Source organism: Castor canadensis, chromosome 5 (genome assembly GCF_047511655.1).
Source record: "Castor canadensis chromosome 5, mCasCan1.hap1v2, whole genome shotgun sequence".
NCBI lineage: Eukaryota > Metazoa > Chordata > Mammalia > Rodentia > Castoridae > Castor > Castor canadensis.
The window spans coordinates 53,618,537-53,630,597 of NC_133390.1; the positions used below are offsets into that span (position 1 = coordinate 53,618,537).

The window sequence follows — 12,061 nt, forward strand, 5'->3', positions numbered from 1 at the left end:
TGTTTTGTGCATTCAATATTGACTTAATTTCATTATGAATGAGAACTGATTTATCCTGGATCATATATAATATTTCCATACAGTTTCTATTCATGATATTCATCAATTTGGACTATTTGAGCTATTTTCTAATCATGTGCAATTGACCCTTTACACAATTAATTCTTGGGGAGCACCAATTGTACTCCACATATTTTTCTAGCTTCTGAAGTTATCATTACTCTAAAGAGATCAGACATTCCTTCTGGCCTTCTGACATGTTCTTAGCAATTTAATATATTGTACATCCTCAATCTGAGGATAATGTATTAAATAAATTGTTGGAGCATGGAGAAGGAATAGGAATTTCTGCCACCCACAATAGACATTAATCTGTTATTGCAATAGCTCCAGGAGTAATGTTCCACACCCTTCAAAAAAGAAGAAAAAGAACAAAGTTCCTACTTTTGAGAATCAAACATTCTAATAAGGAAGACAGAAACAAAGATGTAATAAGTGATTAAGTTGCAGTATACCAGGAGATAATAACTGCTATTTAAATAATAAAATGGAGTGAGTTTTTCTCGCTCCTGTTACTACTAAACCTAACTGGTCTAACTGTGGATGATGGGAGATGCAGAAAGGACAAACAATAGAAGACAGACACGCATAAACTTGGGGCCAGGTGTGTTGGGCACTCAGATGAAGTGCCCAACTTGTTTCTTTTCTCTAATAACTTTTCTTTTACTTGGCTTCTTTTTTCTATCTTTATTCTTTAAGGCCATACTCCTTTACAATTCTTTAAAGCCTTGCTTCTAAAGTCTTTCTTTAAAACCTTGCTTTTAAACTCTTTCATTAAAACCTTCCTTCTTTTCTGTTCTTTAAAATCTCTTTTCTTAGACTCACACTGTCCCGTGTTTTCTTTATCTTTTCTTTAGCATAATCTCTCTTAGAGTCTTTGCCCTCAGACTTGTACTGTCCCATCAGACTTTCACTGTACCATGTTCTCTTTAGCTTTCTTAAAGTCTCAATACTCAGACTTGCAAAGAACAGCATCCATGACTAAAAACTGCATTAGCATAACTCTTAAAGTCATGGTCCTTAAGCTTGCAGTGTCCCATGTTCTCTGTAGCTTTTTTTTATCCTAGCTTTTTTAAAGCCTATGCATAAAGTCCTCGGTGCAGAAAGCTGCTGTGGTGGAGACACACCAGCAAGCATCAGAGTCAGTGGTAGTCAATCAAAATCCCTCATCAAAAACCTTCGCATTCTCCTTCAGATAGTCTTTTATATCCAGTGGTAAACAAGGAGGTGGAGCAACAGTTCTCGGGGAGGGGCATGACATTGTAACAAGAGAAACCTGGTTCCTACTTCTTTGAGCATAAACAACTTAGGAAAAGCAGCTGAGCTGTATTCTGCCTTGCTCTTTTCTCTGACTGGGGCCATGCCAAACTCAGCCTGTCATCGAGCACACCTATGCTTACGTAAAATTCTCATAGGCTTCTCATAATGCACTCCTCACAATAGAAGAAGATAAAAGCAGGTAAAGGAATTGGAAATGTCATGATAGTGGAGGAGAGGAATTGTTACTATTTTATGTAGTAAATATTTAACTATTTTAAGTAAGAAGATGCTTCATGGAAAAGGTATGCTTGACAGACTTGACAATGGTGAGACATGAAGGAAGAACATTCCAAAAAGTAAGAAAAGCTTGTAGACAGGCCCTCAGGAAGGAGCATCCCTAGCATTCCTACAAATACAGGAGTCCAACATAGAAAGTGTAGGAGAAAAGGACAAGTGGAGAACAAGGAAATCTGCATTATGGGAGCTAGAAGTGGGAACCAAACAAAGACTGTGATGTCTTGAATCTATGATAAGGACCTTCTTTTATATTATAAGTCACGTGGAAACATTATAGGGTTCTGAGTAAGGCTATTATGCAATTTTTCTAAAATCACTTATTTTTCTAAATCACTTTTTCTACTGGTTTAAGAAAGTACTAGAAAAGCCTAGGTAAGAAGTGGTAGTAGTTTTGAACAGAAGGAAAGTGGTGAAAAGATATTAGGTTCTGCCTATATTTTGAAGGTAGAACTAAAAGAAATTCCTTTGGGAAATAATGTCAGTCATCAAACAAAAGATATTTTATCTGTTTATGCTCAAACATATTTCATGTTATTCTATACTTACATCAACAGAATGGCTATCACAGAAAAACTAAAGACATATAATAGTATCCAGTTGTGTTTTAGTATAATTGGAATGAAGGGTACATTAAATTCTTAGTTCAGTTACCTTCATTCAAGATTTTATTTTAAAAAACCATGTTTGGTGCAGATGAGTTGTATCACTCTTCATTACCCCCATTATACAAATAGTATTTTCCTTCAAGTTAACTCATTGCATTAGACATTCCCATCAGCATTGTGGTGCAGAGCTTTCCCAAGTTGGGAAAGTCAATATCAAGATACTCTTTAAAAATATTTACATGTTTATACTTTTGAAAAATAATCATAAATTAAATTATTTCTAAAAGATGGGTGAAATGTTCTCTTCTCTCTCTCTGTCTCTCTCCTTTGTGCACCTAATCACATACCCATATACATATCTTCATTTAGGTTTGGGTAATAAGGTGCTACTTATAAACAACTAGGATGCTTATTTCTTTTTCTCTCATTTTTTCTATATCTGTGTGTCTCCCTCTCTCTATCATTTTTATTTGTTTGCATTATCCACACATCTAAAATATTGAAGTGAGACAAAAATTAACTTAATCTTTGGAATGAGTTATAAAATAATATCAACATTTGACTGATATCATAGTAATTTTTATTATGATCACTGAAATAGATCACACTTGCTTGTATTGTGAGTTATTGTAATTTTCTTATGATGGAATAAAAATACCTATTAAGCACTCTATGTACAATTCAGAACTTATTCTTTCTCTGAAATTAAAAAGTATAGACAAATCAACCATATCTTATATAGTATTCAATCATACAGTTCAAAGTAATTATCACACAATACAGTTATCCATAAGATAAGGATACCTTGTGAGAAATGTAATATTAGGCAATGTTATATTATTTCAAAGTAAACATCCTTTCATAAATAAGAGTGCATTCTGAAATAACTATTAAAAGATATCATAGAAGATACATGAACCAGTCGCTTATTAGTATTATCAAGTATTATGTAGCACACATAATTATATGTGCTACACTATTTTTGTATGACTGGCAGAGCATTCGGTGTGTTTATGCCAGAATAACCACAAACACAGTAATGCCTTGCACTCTCACATGGTGTTGGCCACTAAATCGGGCTCATGTTGATGCATCTTCAATCCAGGAAACTCCCAAGATTTCTGGCAAACCACCACAAGTTGGGAGACAGGCCTGAAAAGAGAATGTCTACTACAGCCTTGATAGCCAATTCTACCTGTTCAATGACTCCTATTTTATTTTGGGACAATAAACTTATTTAAGCCACTTAGTTTGTAGCCCTTTTTATACAAACTACATTGTCTCTTTATTAATCCAAAAAACTAATACATTATTGAATGCTGTGAGATTTTATTTTTTGTAGATTCTGCTGCAGCAATAACTGATTACACCTAATATCTAGTTATACCAGTAGCATTTTTTCCTATTGGAAGATTTAGTAATTCATAAGAAATGCAAAGAACAAAATATTCCAAAATCTCTCTATGAAGACACTTTTAAGCTTATTGTCTCTCAATACTAAAGGTACAGTTAATGGGTATTATATATACATCACATATATTATATATATATATACATAACTCACGTATGTAATGTCATATCCATATTTACATGTTTTTCTGATTGTATTAGTTATATAAATTCTCCACTTGCATTAGAGCATGTGAAATTTATATAATATAAACTCTTCATTTAAAAATATTTAAACAATGCCTACTACTTACATTGTTATAGAAACTATTTCAATTTTTGCCAATTTTAATCTTTCCTAAATCAAAATTACTAATAATACATTGGTTTTCTTGCTGATAATCAAAATACAAGCAACTATAAAACATATCCTCCAAAGCTAAGCACACTAAAATTCCCCTCATAAATTCCAAAATAGATTCTTAATAAATAGATTAGCCCATCTTTAATAATTTAATTATCATAATTACATACATTCAGATTCTATTAAAATTAGGAAAGAGAAATCTAATTTGAGTACCCATCTCAGAAAAATTTAAAATAAATGCAGCTTCCCTCTGATGAGAACATAACTTTCTGGAAACTCATTGGGACTAGTAGCAAGGCACCAAAACCCTAAGGCCAGAGAAATATTATTTACTTAAACTTTGAAATTGAAAGTGTCTGGATTTAAGATTGCTGTCACATGGGAGTAACAAAAAACTGAATAAAACAGCAGCTGAAACAGGACAATTTTTTTCCTGTAAATAGAAGTCTGGAGATAGTCGACTTCAGTCATTGATTGAGGGCTGTCATCTTTGTAAGCATGGCATTTTGCTATTGCTCTAAATTCTGTGCACTTTGCAGTTGTAAGATGATCTTTCCTTCCAAATACCTTGTAAAAATAATGAGATAAAAATAAGTGGCACATACCTCATGTGTGGTGGCTTGTTTTGCACAACCAAACAAATAAGAAAATTCTACCCCCAAAATACTTAGCAGACATTAGCTTGCATTTAATTCCCTGAATATGATCACAGAGATAACATTAAAACAGAAGCTATGAGTCATAATTTAACATCTAGTGTTGAGGTAATATGCCTGAGTGTTTCATACATGCTCAAGGTTCTGAGTTCAATCTCCCAACTCTCTTCCCCCCAGAAAACAAAGATGATGAAGAAAAATTTAGCCCATAAAAGCAGAAAGTAGTTTGTCAGGCAATTAAAAGTTACTACCATGAATGGACATTGAAGAACATCAGTATAAAATCTGCCAAGTTACTTGAGAGGGAGAATTAATTGTAAGATTTAAAGAGAATGGACATTCTTTATAGAATATAATGCAAACACTTTAATACTTCAAAAGAGTGTTAGTAATACTAGTTTTATTGCCTTATTAGTTGGAAACAGTAACAGTTAACATGAGGCCATAAAATAAAGAATGAATTCATGATAGTGGCATGTGTCATTATTTGACTGCTGAAACAGCAGGAAACAAGAGTGTGTGTCAAGGAAAGATAATCCAATGGATGAAGAACACCAGGAATGTACTGACCAAAGCTCAAAATTAATGATTGAGATTGGTGCTTTCAACCTCCATTTTTTGGGCATTTTCTGATCTTTTTCATTCATTCTCCTCATGAAAAGGCTATTGGTTCACCAAATCAAACCATGTTTACTTATTAAAATAAATCCAATACAAGACTGTATACCTCTATTTTCTGTGGTAATCAAACTGTTAAATCATTCTAAGTAAACTTTCTTCAGATATGTATTCTTTGATTTTGTTCTAAGATGGAATTTGTAATATGATATTGTTTGACATGAAAGAAATCTTATAATCATCTAGATATGATGTTTACGCACATAATTCAAATCAAAATCATGATGCGATATCTCTGAACACCTGCTAGAATTGCTATAATCGCAAAGACAAAATGTAACACATGGTGGCAACTATGTGAAGAAAAGGGAATATCTGTCACTGTGGGAATGCACACTGACATAGTTACTATGGAATGCGGCTGAGGAATTCTTTAAAAAATTAAAAATGGAGCTACCATATGATTCAGCAGTCTCACACCTATGTATATATCCAAAGACCATAAAATAAGTATCGCAAGGAGATATTTCCATTCCTAAATTCATAGTTACATGACTCTTAATAGCCAAGACATGAAAGCAAAAACTACATGTCTATCAGTGACTGAATGAATAAATTAAGTATTGCATATATGCACAGTGGGATATTATTCAACCTTAAGAAGAAGGAATTTCTGCCACTATGACAACTTGAAGGAAACTAGAAGACATTATGCTAAACCATATTACACACACACCATGATATTCACATAAGGCATTTAAAGGAAAGCTCAACATTTTTTCCATGTAGGAAATACAAATCAAAACTACATTGAGATTCCACCTCAGTCAGAATGGCTGTCACCTACAACACAAACAACAACAAATGCTGGCAAGGATGTGGGGAAAAAGGAAAACTTCTACACTGTCAGTACAAATGCAAACTAGCTCAACTGCTATGGAAAGCAATATGGAAATTCTTCAAAAACTAAAACTAGAACCACTATGTGATTCGGTGATTCTGCTCCTGGGCATGTATTTGAAGCAATGTGCTCCAGGATGTGATAGAGCCATGGCACACTTATGTTTACTGCAGCACTATCCACAATAGCCAAGCTTTGGAAACAACCTAAATGCCCCATGATTGACAAATGGATTAGAAAATGTGGTATATATACACAATGCAGTTTTATTCAGCCATACAGAAAAATGAAATTATGCTGTTTTCAGAAAAATGAATGGAACTGGAGACCTTCATGTTAAGTGAAGTAAATTAAAAGTCACGTGTTTCCTCATATGTGGAAGCTAGACCTATAAGTTAAATGTATATATAGATACAGATATGATTATATATACACAAAAATACACACACATATGTATATATATGGACAGATAGAGAGAGAGGGAAGAAAACTATATTAGTGAGTCTGTCTGAGAGGACTACCGAAGGTAGGAGAAAGAAAGAAAATATTACAGCATGAAAAATATTGAAAAAAATCCATCTGTACCAGAATACAGTATAATGTATTGTACTATAAGCTCTTGAATATTAGGAGTGCATGGTGATAGAGAATGAGTAATGGAGGGAGTAATTTGATTAAAGCATGATATACACAGACCTGAAGTACCAAGGCAAAACTTTCTGGGACTATCAATATACACTATTAAAAAAATGAAGGGCAGGAAGTTAAAATAGGTCTTTTCTAGGGATAGGTAGCAGAGGGAGGTGGGTGGGCATAAGGAAAGGATGAATGAGGGTGAATATAATGGATGTATTCTGTATTCATATATGAAAACTGAAGAGTGAAACCTGTTGAAGTTGTTCTAAAAAGGGGAAGAGGAGATAAAGAGAGCAATGAAGCGGGTAAATCTGAGACATATTGTAAGCACACATGTAGGTATCACAATTTATCCCCTATACAAATATTATATGCTGTTATGTTAAAAATAACAATAATTAAAATGTTTTAAAAATAAAGCTAATACAAAACAACCAAAAGAAGAATAGTGATTACTGGGTGATCACTGGGAAAAGGGAAGATGTTAAACAAAGGCTACAAACGTTTAGAAGTGCTTTGTTCAGCACTGTAACTATAGTCAGTACTATATTAAATACTAGAAATTTAATGAGAGAATTTATCTAACATGTTCTTACCACCATGTTAAGTAGGTGACAAAATAACTTAGTTTGCTTAGTTATCATATTTTCATTATATATATATAAACATTATATTGTATAACTTAAATACATAAATACATACAATTTTCATTTTTCAGTCATATCTCAAAAGAACTAATGCTCAACTTTCTATGGTAGCAAACACCTGTAATCACAACACTTGGGAGGAGTAAACAGGAAGATTGAGACTTCAAGGCCAGCCTGGGATACATAGTGGGACTGTTTTAAATTAAATATAATATTTAAGAATTGAATCTTTTTATACTATTAAGCGTATCTTACAAAAATTCACAAAATAGTATGATAAAGAACAAGCACTCAATAACTGGGAGATCTATTTTTATTTTTTAGGGAATGGAAAAACGCTAAAATCAGTTGTTTCATTATGTATGTGCCCTACATACATTATCCAAATTATCCATGTTCAATAGATACTTTTTGTTAGAATTGGGCACTTATAGCTCCCAAACTTTGTATTTGCATTTGAACAGTGGTACATTAGAATGCTATTTACTTAATAAATGATGCACCTTTACAGAATGTCCTAGGAGATAATAAAATGAAAGCATGAGCATTAGGGATTAATTCTTCCACTTGCATCCAAAATCAAAGCTGTTTTTTTCTTGGAGTGACATGATCCAAAATTTTGCCTGAGGGTAAGTAAAGATACTACAGACCTCATTTAATCACATTACTTGATCATGTCTTTTACATTTTGTTTAACAGAAGAAAATGCATTTTTGGATATGCTTATACTACACTTAAAACCTTTGTCTTAAAAAAGTGTGTAAGAGCCTCATCTGGTGTGAGTACCTGAAATCCTAGCTGCTTGGGTGGCAGAGGCAGGAGGATCTCAGTCCAAGGCAGAACAGATAAAAATCACAGGACTCTATCTGAAAATCAAACTGAATGCAGAAGAAATGGATGTATGGATTAAGTGGTAGGGTGCTTAACTAGCAAGTGTAAATCCCATCCTTATTATAGGAAAAAAGTTCAGAGTAAAAACAATAGTTATAATGATAAATGTTTATGAGTAACAAAATACATATTGGATATATATGTGAGAAACTATAACTTTAAAAAAATCAAAGTTTTCTATAAACAGAAAGATATTCTTTACACAAACTAGGCTCAATATTAAGATGTCAATGTTTCACATATAATCTATAGATTCAAAGCAATCCTAACCAAAAACTCAACAAATTATTTTGTTAGTATTGGAAAGCTGATTCTGAGATGTACTGGAAAAGGAAAAGAACCTAAAAGAGGCAACAAAACCTCAAAGAAAAGGAAGTGTGTGATGACTCACACTATCTGATATCACAACTTACTGCATAGCTATGGTAAGCAAGGCACTGTCATACTGGAGAAAGAAGTGACACATAGATAAATGGAAAGACTGTAAATAGACCCAGAGAAATATGATCAATTTTCTTTGACAGAAGATCAATGGCCAAAAAATGGTGCTAGGACTAGTGGAAAGAAACCTCCAAAAGAAAAAAATTATCTAGGCAGCAACCTTACAATTATTACAAAATTCAATTCAAAATGAAATGTAGAGTGCATTACTTACCTCGTGTCTTTGTTTGTCAAGGACAGTAACCAGGACTTAGTGTCTGCTCCTGTTGCCCTTGCCTCCTAACCCATATCCATCATGTGTGAGTGCATCTCAATCCATGTTGGCCAGGCCTGTGTCCAGATCGGCAATGCCTGCTGGGAACTCTACTGTTTGGAAAATGGTATCAAGCCACATGGCCAGATGCCAAATGGCAAAACCATTGTGGGAGAAGATGACTCCTTCAACACCTTCTCCAGTGAGACAGGAGCTAGCAAGCATGTGCTCAGGGCAGTGTTTGTAGACCTGAAACCCACGGTCATTGATAGTCTCACAGGCACCTACCACCAGCTCTTCCACCTTGAGCAGCTCATTACAGGCAAAAAAAGATGCAGCCAATAACTATGCCTGTGGGCACTACACCATTGGCAAGGAGATCATTGACCTCATCTTGGACCAAATTCAGAAGTTGGCTGACCAGTGCACAGGTCTTCAGGGCTTTCTGTTTTTCCACAGCTTTGGTGGGGGAATGGGCTCTGGGTTCACCCCTCTGCTGATGGAATGTCTGTCCGTTGATTATGGCAACATGTCCAAGCTGGAGTTATCCATTTTCTAAGCACCCCCTAGGTTTCCACAGCTGTAATTGAACGTTACAACTCTATCCTCACCACTCACACCACCCTAGAGCACTTAGATTATGACTTCATGGTACACAATGAAGCCATTTATGACATTTGTCATAGAAACCTTGACCTTGAAAGCCCCACCTACACAAATCTTAACCACCTTATTAGCCAGAAAGTGTCTTCCATCACTGCTTCCCTCAGATTTGATGGAGCCCTGAATGTTGACCTGACAGAATTCCAGACCAATCTGGGGCCCTACCCTTGCATCCACTTCCTCCTGGCCACATATGCCCCTGTCATCTCTGCTGAGAAAGCCTACCATGAACAGCTTTCTGTAGCAGAGATCACTAATGCTTACTTTGAGACATCCAACCACATGAAATGTGACCCTTACCATGGTAAATAAATGGCTTGTTGCTTGTTGTACTGTGGTGATATGGTTCCCAAAGACGTCAATGCTGCCATTGCCACCATCAAGACAATGTGCAGCATCCAGTATGTGGGTTGGTGCCCCACTGGCTTCAAGACTGGTGGCGATTACCAGCCTCCCACTATGGCACTTGGTGGAGACCTAGCCAAAGTACAGCAACCTGTGTGCATGCTGAGCAACACCACAGACATTGAGGAGACCTGGGCTCACCTGCACTACAATTTTGACCTGATGTATGCCTACCGTGCCTTTGTTCACTGGTATATGGGTGAGGAGGTGGAAGAAGGAGAGTTTTCTGAGGCCCAACGAGGACATGGCTGACCTAGAGAAGGATTATGAAGAGGTTGGTGTGGATTCTGTTGAAGGAGAGGGTGAGGAAGAAGGAGAGAAATACTAAATAGCCATTCCTTTTGGCTCTGCAGCATGTTACACTCCCAGACCTTCAGCTTCAACATTAGCTGACAGTCACTAAGATTTTCTCATTGTCTTTGCTCAGCTCTGATCATGTCTGTCTTTTTCCATTTTCTATAAGATTTTTTTTCATCATGTCTCAAAGTACAGGCTTTAAGAAAAAAGTGAAATGCACACCTAAATATAAAATTTCTCACAAAAAAGAAAAACTTTATGACCTTGCTTTTGGTGATGAGTTTTTAAATGCAACACCAATACCATGATCCATGGAAGATGATATTTACAACTTAGATCTTAATAAAATTAAAACTTGTGCTCTATACAGATACTGTTAATCAAATGGAAAGATAAACCAGACTATGAGAGAATTTTTGCAGTTTACATGATGATAAACAAAAGTTGCATACAGACTATAAAAACAACATTTAAAACTCAAGAATCAAAAACAACTCAATTTAAAACAGGACACAAAAGATCAACACACATCATAAACATCAAAGAATACATAAGCTGGCATTTAAGCCAATGCTAGAAAAGATGAGGATTTAACACGAACACCTATTCAAGGCCATGGGAATGAAAAATTAGAAGACATTCTTGCACTTTCTAATAAAACTAAATGTAGTTCCCATATGTACCTCTAATTGTACTCTCAATTGAACTCACCAAACTAATTTGAAAAAATGATGTACACACAAAAACTTGTATGTGACTATTTACAGTAACTTAATTTATAAATGAGAAAGTGCAAGCAGACAAAATGCCCTGTAATGAGTGACTAGATGAATAATCTGCACCACAGCTATACAATGAATTATTCTTCATCGAGAAAAGGAAATGATTTCAGAAAACTTTCCTGCATAAAATATTCTTCCTGCTACATGTGATACAGCACTGTCATTATTCATTGTTTTAAATTAAATATTGAAGGGTCCTGCAAAATAAATATATATTCTGCAACACAGGCAAAACATTAGTTTTTGATAAATAGTGTGCTCACTAGTTAGATGTAGAAAGTGGATCTCAAGATTCTTTATATTTACTAGAATACTTACACACAGAGTAGGTGCTGCAAGATAAATACATGTAAAATGTAAAACCTGGACGAATTTGTAGCAAATTTTTCTGTTCTTATTTTACTCTTACCATGTTCTTCCACTCTACCCATTCAGCATTCCAAATCTTTTGATGTTATTTTTTGTTGTTCTCTAATATCCCATCTAAAATGTCATTTTCTGTCCCTAACTTTTTTTGGATCCTCTGGGATGTGACAGTTTCTTAGTGTTTTTCCTTTTCTTTCCTCCTTTTTATTTTTGTGGCACTCATGGTTGAACACATATTTTTATAAAAAGAAAGTACAATTAAGTACCTTAAATGAGTAATTCTAAGTTTACCTATTTGTCTGAAAGGGTTACACACTAACACTGTACAATTTCAATTATAATATTTTGGGAAAAGTGACACTATAGAGAAAATAAATACACTTATAATTTTCAAGAATTGGGATTCCAAGATGGCAGCTAGAGGGAGGATGCAGAGACCTTCCTATAGTGAAATCTTGGAGAGATGCTGGAGACACACTTTGCAGGCATAATCACTGAGAAGAGGCATAACTTTGACCCCTCCACAC

General features: G+C 34.8%; 2 pseudogenes; both read left to right on the forward strand.

Moving 5' to 3' along the window:
- Positions 1–237: 237 nt before the first annotated feature.
- LOC141423532 (U2 spliceosomal RNA) lies at positions 238–409 on the forward strand (annotated as a pseudogene).
- Positions 410–9,063: 8,654 nt separating this feature from the next.
- On the forward strand, positions 9,064–10,479 carry LOC109681695 (tubulin alpha-1B chain pseudogene; annotated as a pseudogene).
- The last annotated feature ends 1,582 nt before the right edge of the window (positions 10,480–12,061 follow it).